This window comes from Ptychodera flava, chromosome 1 (genome assembly GCF_041260155.1).
Source record: "Ptychodera flava strain L36383 chromosome 1, AS_Pfla_20210202, whole genome shotgun sequence".
NCBI classification, from domain to species: Eukaryota; Metazoa; Hemichordata; class Enteropneusta; family Ptychoderidae; genus Ptychodera; species Ptychodera flava.
The window spans coordinates 24,584,297-24,593,134 of NC_091928.1; the positions used below are offsets into that span (position 1 = coordinate 24,584,297).

Here is an 8,838-nt window from a genome sequence, read left to right on the forward strand (position 1 = left end):
GTGCGTCTGCATACGAAATTCTGGTAACTTTAACAGTTCCAGTTCACCCGCAGCAAGAGATCGTTCTTTTCCAAAGATGTGAGAAACTTACGTTGCCTCCGGGTTTTCACGCTGGTCCATTCAGCTCTGCTATTGGTTCGATTTGAAAAGCGCCCACGTGACTCAATACACTGCCTCGCCTTTTAAATCTGAAATGTAAGAGACGTCCAGATACGCTGAAAAACTTGCTGATTTCTCGACTTTTCATCGGTAAGAGGTAAAAATGTTGGAGTATTATTGAGAAGGACTAATGTGCTTTGACCCTACGTCGAATTTTACCGATTTCGATGCATGCTAGGTGCATTTTTGGCGATCGAAAAAAAGTGTGTGGCAATGAAGTGACACCCCTTGGGTAATGTTAGGCTGTATTGAATTTGCAACGCACATGTATAGTTAGGCAGCAACGCACATGTATAGTTAGGCTGTATTGAATTTGCAACGCACATGTATAGTTAGGCTGTATTGAATTTGCGACGCACATGTATAGTTAGGCTGTGTTGAAATTTGCAGCGCATACTTTGTTCTTTTCTGCAAATAGTATCAACAACGACAACAACAATAACAACAACAATAACAACAAATTTACTGAGTCCAAATATATGTTTATTTATCTTCATTTTTAAATATTTAATCATCATCATCGTCATCATCAGAGATTGGACCCCTATGAGCATAGGCCTATGGTGATAATTTTGACATCGATGAATAAATGTATGTCTGTCGCCGGGGTCTGTCGCTATGTTTTCATTTTCAAAAACTGTCATCTTCATTGAAATCAGTGAACTTGAATAAAAGTTATGGAACACTGTCTCAGATTTCTTTTCCTTTGAGTTTTTTATACGAAAAAAATCTGAAAAAATACTCCCCAAGTGCCACCAAATAACACCATTTTAATCTCAGTTTTTGACACCCCCCTCCTGACCTCCCCCCGCGACCGCTTACGCGGTCGCTTGTGGTGCTTCGCACCACGTCTTCGCCCTCTTGTAAAAACATCCTGGGGAGAACACTGCAAGCTGTCGATGAGTGTTGGCAATTCGTAATTTGGATGGAAAATTTTTCGAAAGATCGTCGAGCAAACTTGCGCAAAGGGTGCTTGCGGCGGATTTGGACGCTAGTCTATGGAATATCCCATAGCTGTGGTGGCGGGGTTAAAATCGTAAAAGTCAAAACCAGCCCGTAAAAGGCATGAATCCCGTCTGAAAACACCACAGCTATGGACCCACAGCTAGGTTGACCTAGTCCACCTGTTGCGCTGCAATCGTAGACGACGCGTATTGGCGTGGTGTCGCTGTCGCGTTTCACGGCTCTGTGCGGAAGATAATGTCCTTCTGTGTTATCATCTTCATTCACTTGTTCGATGTAGTTAGACTCCAGCTGTTCCGAGATGATTCTATCGTACATGTAAACAATGTCACGTGGTAATTTCTGGATCATGTGACGTGTTCTGTTGCGAGCAATGTCATAGTTCGTGGGTAGTGGATCATGACTCAATTTCCAAGGCAGTTTAGCTGTGAATCTACTGTTTTCTTCGGTCAAACAATTTGTAGCGTATTGTTTGAATTGTTCGTCGGGCGTAGATTTCTCTAGGGGACTGTTCATTGTATCGCGAATCCCAATCGATTCCAGATCCCAGTACGAAGCGACGTTTTTGTCCAGAAGTTCGTCGTCAGGAGACAGGGTAGTGATGTGAAATGTCTGTGCTTGATTCGAACGCGGTTTTCCGTGACGTAGTGGTCCAGATAGTAGAAATCCAAATGATGAGCTCACAGCTGTTGGTCCCGGTCCGCGAACAACGCGATTACCGATGAAATCCCAATAACGATCTGCGCCGATTAATATGTCGATCGATATTACAGACTCGTCAGAAATGGGATGAGCGAGTGGGAGTCCTTGCAAGTATCGTAGATTCGCGATTTCAGAAGTTACATTATTGTCCAAATTGTCCGATATTTCCTCTACACACAAGAGGTCGATGAGTACGCGTTTGCCGTATCGCGTGTGTAGTTGTAGTGATGTAGCAGGAACGGACGTGTAGTCGGCTTGCGAGTTGTTGAACGATTTCAGTTTCAAAAGTTCAGTGTTATGCACATTTGCGTTGAGTGATTTGGCAAATCGCTTGGTAACGAATGATCGGTCGGCGCCTTCATCGAAAAGTACGTTGGCGATGGCTTCTTTACCTCTGTAACTGGCGCGGATTTTCGCAGTCTTCAACAGTATGCGGCGAGGAGGAGACGGGTGTTCCGTAGAGGTCGAATCACGTGACGCGTGTGTGAAGTTGACGCTCGCCTGGTTAGCCTTTGAGTCCGAGCGCGAGTTTGGAGAGCTTGAACGTACCTTGCTGTCATCATGTAGGGCGGTATGATGTCGCTGTTTACACACACGGCAAGTGAATCTGGATTTACAATAGTTCGCAGAATGTTTACCTAGACAGTTGAAGCATAAGTGATCGCGTTTGACAATTTCCAGTCTCTGACTTGGTTCGGAGATTTTGATACAATTGTTCGGAGAATGTTGTCCGCTACAGAACGCGCATTTTCTTTGAGTAGGTGGCGATCGTTTCGCGGGAGCAGTATTATGCGATTTTCGGCGGTTAAATCCAGTGGTAGCGTGGTTAGATCCGCGAGCAGTTTTTGTGTAGAACGCAGAAACCGTGGGGGTAGTATCTCCATCAACCGTAGACAAATCCGAGAGTTTATTTCCGACTGATAATACGCGAATTTCCTTGGTCATGGCTTTGGTTAATTCCGATAGAGTCCACGAATCGTCGTCGCGACCGCGTGCAAGTTGCATTTGGAATTCCTTAGGTAATTTCTCGAGTAGCATCGGGATGAGTAGCTCGCCGAAGTCGTTTTCATTCTTTCCCATGACGTTCAGTTCGCGAATCGTGGTTTCCAGTTCATCGTGAAATTGTCGCAAACTTTCTGGATTGTTCGAAGGGGGCGGCTGTTCCCACAAATATCTCATATGTGCGTTGATAATGAGTTGAGTTCGACCATACCTTTCTTTCAGTAGTTTGACAGCGGTAGCATAATTTGCGTCGGTGGTCGCGAATCCATCGATAGTACGTTTGGCTTCACCTCCGAGGAAACTGCGCAAGTATACAAATTTCTGTACGTCTGACAAATGTTCGTTGTCATCGATGGCGGACCGGAAGTTATCGAAAAATTGATTCCACTGTCTGTAGTCTCCATAGAAGATCGGGATTTCCAATTTTGGTAGTTGTATAGTCTTGTATGGAGTAGCTGGTCGATTTTGTTGCGTGGGAATCGGTTGTTGCGAGGTATCAATGGTGTTGACTTGTGCGGGAGTGGTGACACGTACCTGTTCAGCAGCTTTGATTGTGTCAATGAATACGGCGACGCTTGAGCATCGGGCGGAGATATCTCTTTCGAGATCGGCGGTAGTTCCGAATTCTGCATGAGTAATGTCTAATTGATCGTACAGTTCTTGACAGACAGCCAGTTGGCTTTCAAGTTTCCGATCGAGTGTGGGTTTCCCAGTGATGATTTCGTGGTAATCCTTCGATTTGGTGTGGTAGTGTCATGTCGTCTGATGAGATCTTCTATCGGTTCCAGATGTCCGATGAGAAGGAATTTTGCCTTTTCTCGTCTTTTCAGTAGAGCTTGTAAGGTCGGCATGGTTGGCTGTGATCCTGGTCTCGGCACCAAATTGTGGGTGAGCCACAATGGAAGGGGGTTTGTTTCACAGCAATGAGTGGGTGACGATACAAGACAATGACACTTGGCTGAACTGTAACTGGGAACGCACGTTTATTGACTGCAGTACTGTTACATGACTTACATGTGCTCTCTCGCTCACGCTCACGCTGACAGCACAGTGCCCAAAAATACATGGCATGCGTACGTGCTTATAGAGGCTCTGTAGGACAAAACAATTTTAGCGGGCTGCGTTGTGATTGGCTAGAATGGCCTGGTCCATAAAGTTTGTATCAGTTTCCCACAGGAACGCGTGTAATACAAGAAGACTACTGGTTTGAACAGGAAATGACTGAATAACAATGTAAACAATAATAATAACATATTGCAATAAAATATAAATCAATAATGTAATTCACGACAAATTTACAGATTCACATAACTGAACGATCTTGTTGATGAGTAGGAGCGAGACGGCGAAAGTCTAAGCCCAAAGGGAAGTAAGTAATTCATCACATGTTTTCTGAGAAAGAATCACCTGTTTCCAAAGCTACCATGCAAAATCCGGGCTTGATCAATGCTACTGTCCTGGTTCATAACTTTCGTCCGGTATAGCTAGTTATATCGAGTTTCAAATATTCGAATGTTTTGCATTCAAATTAATAGCAATCACACCCATCTGTAATCCAAAAGTTGTCGGCAAAAGTCATGTTACACAGTTATTGTACTGGTCAAAAACAGTACAGCACAACAACATTATCAACCCAAGTACCGGTATACATGTCAGTCAAAGTCGTGAGAGAAAGATATGTGGACCTCCGGTAAAACAATCACGAAATGACGTCAGGTGCATCTTGATTACATAGAGGATAGTCAACATTATATTGTTGTTAGTCTTGGGGACCAACAAGCCTACAAGGTTGTAATATTTCTACAACTCACTCTTGCGTGCTGTTGCGATGAAAAAAATCACGCTGTTTTTCTGAAGTCGGTATCATTGCTCCGTCATGTTTCATTCTTACTGTCGTACACATTCTCAGCGGTAAAAATTAATATTGCCATTCAATGTGAACTTGCCCGTGCGTTTAAGTTTATACACTTTCAATGGTGATAACTTGCTCCATGCTTTGACATGTCATCAGTTACGAATTTTACTGGCTTTCAAGACTAAAGACGCATATTACCAGCGTTGTTCCTGTACTAAGTGTCTGATATCAAGCACGGCAGGAATAAATAACTAAAGTGACGACAGAGACCATACCCGTTATCGGAAATGGACATATACATACAGTGGTGACTGCGAACCCGAAATAAATGTCGACAAATCAAAACATCGAAACGGCTAGACAGAGAGAGAGAGAGAGAGAGAGAGAGAGAGAGAGAGAGAGAGAGAGAGAGAGAGAGAGAGAGAGAGAGAGAGAGAGAGAGAGAGAGAGAGAGAGAGAGAGAGAGGAGAGAGAGAGAGAGAGAGATTTTACGCTTCCACGAACCGATCATGTTCTTTCGGAAATCGCCGTCGGGTTGCACAATTACGCTGTACGGATCACGAACGGATACTTTCCTGAAATTTGACTGACATTACAACATGCGTAGAACACGAGGACACCGCGACATTGCACTTTTATATGATATCCGATATTTACGACTACTAGACTCTACAATATCGAACTTAGATTGAACCGTGAGTTGGTGATATCGGATATTTACTTTCGATTTGACTGAATCTAGTATCGTCTAGTATCGATATTAGAGTCACCAAATCGCCGATAAATATCGGGTAAATATCGGAGATTTCACAGATCCGGCTTCCCATGGGACAACCGCAGTTCATTCTAGTATCGTCTAGTATCGATACTAGTCCCGAAATCGTCGATATGTCAAACTTCGATACTAGATTGTAAATATCCGATATTTAAAAATTGTGCAAAGTCGCGCCTTCATGTAGAACACAGCCAAAAAGTTGAAGTCTTCTGATGTTGGTTTCGCAAGTTTTCAAACTTAGAATACTCACAGGAAAATGGTCGCACTGGTCTTCCCAGACTGTTAAAATGTTCTTCAACATCGCGTTTCTTACGATCGGTGATGTCATTTTATTATTATTTGATAGACGTAGATAATGCACTGTACGTCTCATATATCTCATATTACCTGCCTGTCACGAGTTACTATTTATTTTCTATTTACTGTTTATTTTCAAGGGCCGACACAACTTGTCCAATTGGGACGTACAGCATAGAACTACTGAATGACGACCATTTGTCGATGTCGGGGCACCAAAAAATTCAGCCATCCTTTGAAGCAGTCTACAAATAAAACATGTTTCATGTAAAATTTCACAATCGTCTCGTCTATTAATTCGACCATTTATTTCGGCAGTTTTGATTTCCTTTCAAATTCGATCCGACAATTTAAAATCATAATCATTTTTGTGTTCGAATTATATGGGTTTTTACGGTTATATATAGATCCCGTACACATTGACAACGCTAGGTTTTTAACCCGCAATTTGGCAATTAAAGAACAACTGAATTGCGTCCAGCACATGTCCAATTTTCAGTCTTGAGACAGGCAGCTGAACAAGCGTACGGTCCGACAAACAAAACTGGCATGAAATGGATGTGCATGTGGCTTCGAAACCTCCCTGCGGACCATAGACCCTCGAGGGTCTATGTGCGGACTAACCGCCGTGTGCTAACAACATCGAAACCACAATTTATATAATATTGCGTTGATTTGGGTCACTTTAGCCTTTACAGTGGACGGTGTGAGGCTGGGGTAATAGCACCAAACTCATGACCGGTGACATTTTTGCCAGGGCCATTTTAATAAAGTTTGGTTGGTCACTGTTGTGAGCCTGCTGTTGTCTATGCTGTGGGTTGGTGTTGACCTGGTTGGTTAGGCAAAAAATGAATTTCATGCATATTCAGGGGTTCAGGGCGGTCAAACACTGGCCACAACATTTCATCTGTGTTCAAGCAAAAATCAAATGCCAAGAAACGAATGCGTGATTTATGGATTTTTTCTGTCTTTCTTTTACTTCCGTGTTTACGTAGCTCTATAAAGTTTAGGGTCGGCAGGTAAAAATAGCGCAGGTCGGGTTATCGGAACAGCACAATTTTTTTTGTTTGGCCTAGCCTCAGCCCACTGACAAAAAGTGGTTAGTGCCAGGGCCTGTACGGAGGCTGCGGGCTTGTCAAACACCTACTTGTGTCAACAGATTAGTCAATTAGCGGGCGCTTATCCAACAGGTAGCTGTTGAATAAAAACAATACATTGATTATAATAGGGAGAATGGTAAATTAGGTGGCAAGGTGTTTTTCCCACAGATCAGTGATGGAGGGACTCTACACACAGTGCAGACTGCATGTCCAGAGGCATATCAAAATATGGTCTGAGGTTGACACAGTATAAAACACATTACAGCAATAGAATACAAATCTGTATTGGGAAATGTGTATTTTCTTTCCAATACAGGCTTAAAACATCTCTGGTCAGCGTTATCGCTTTATCTCCATACACACGGGACCGTGACATACACTCACGTGTATCGTGCCTGGTTTAACAATTTCCCCGGACTGCCAGTGAATCCCTGTCCTGCCAAACAGATATATTCTCTTCGTTTTTTAATGACAAAATTCTTTCAGTACATGGTGAAATAATTTGACAGAGTGAATAGATTGTGGCATGGTCTTTATGGCATTACATTTCTCATACATAATACCGACAACGGCTCTGTAAAAATGTAAAAACTATGAGAGTATAAACCTGTGAAACTATGACAGCCAATGATGATCACAGAAGCAAGGCTTGGTCACCGTCCGTGGGTGGAGGGACTGTGGCTTGGTACATTGGTTTGGGACAAGGTGACCAAGTCACAGTCATCTCGACCCCAAACATCTCTTTTTACATCAATGCCTAAGTCAACCCTCATTTTTTACGTCCGTGATCACATCTCCAATCACTGAAGAGATTATCTGCTAGACTTTCCATGTTCAATTATACCTCATTCTGCCGATCTATGCTCCAAATTCCAAGACTGTCTGGCTCAAAAATATAATGTGATGAACGTGGATGAACAATGCAAGCTATGAGTCTATATTGTGAAAAAGGACGGTTGGCATGCATCCGGACCTACCCCCAAACAGTGGTAACGAGTGAAGCCAATTTACGGCAGTTTAGCTACACCATGGAGGTCTGCCATACCTTGATGGCTACATTAAGCCTAAGAAAAGTGACTAAAAATTGTACATTTAACCAAGACGACCAAGTTTCAAATGACGTATAAACATATTGTACAATTACTGTACATGAAAACAATCACTGCCTTGCACAACACAGATCGATCTGCATACCAGCAGCACACTAGCGTGATTGCCGCTGCTGTTTAAAATATGATAATAATCAGGCAAAGATCACTGATAACAAAATTTTGATAGTTTACTGACGACTGTAACTAAGGAACGATTAGGATGATCTAACAAAAAAATCACAGTCATTACTTCCGTATCAGAACACAATAATCTATGGTTACCATGGCATATTACAACCTCGCACTTATCTGAAATTAGCTCCATTTATCTGAAAGTAGCTCGATTCCTAAAATGGCAGATTGTGTTTCGCTTTTAGCAGTTTGACAATCGGTCATCACTTTTATATTATGTTCGTTTTTTGTCTAAAGGCTCTTGGCAAGATAAGTCTACACACGCCTTGTCAATGTTCAATTCTGCAATGCGTCAAGCCATTTAGCAAAACGGTTCACTCAGGTTCCTTTGGGGCTAAGAAATTCATGGCAAATCTAGGCATAATACATGGTAAATTCAAGCCATGGAAATACATCCCAATACAGGAATGACTATAGATGAATTTAAACCATACAAATTCATGGCAAATACATGATTGATACAGATTGTATTTATAATCTGTATTAACCTTTATTTACCTGTATTTACAATGTATTTGTAAGAGTGCATATACAGGTAAATACAGGCAAAAATACAGGGTCTGTATTTGTGTTTCCTGTATTACTGTGTATTGCCCTTTATTTACATGTATTTACCCTAAATACAGGCTAAAATACGTGCCTGTATTGGCCTGTATTATAGGGTTTTCACCCAGTGAGAAAATTCGGAAGGTAGCATGAACT

The 8,838-nt window shown here is 42.2% G+C and overlaps 1 long non-coding RNA gene across 1 annotated transcript in view; it reads right to left on the reverse strand.

Moving 5' to 3' along the window:
* LOC139135202 (uncharacterized) overlaps window positions 1–8,838 on the reverse strand; it is a 346,824-nt gene that overhangs the window by 292,723 nt on the left and 45,263 nt on the right. The gene's annotated exons all lie outside the window — the stretch shown is intronic.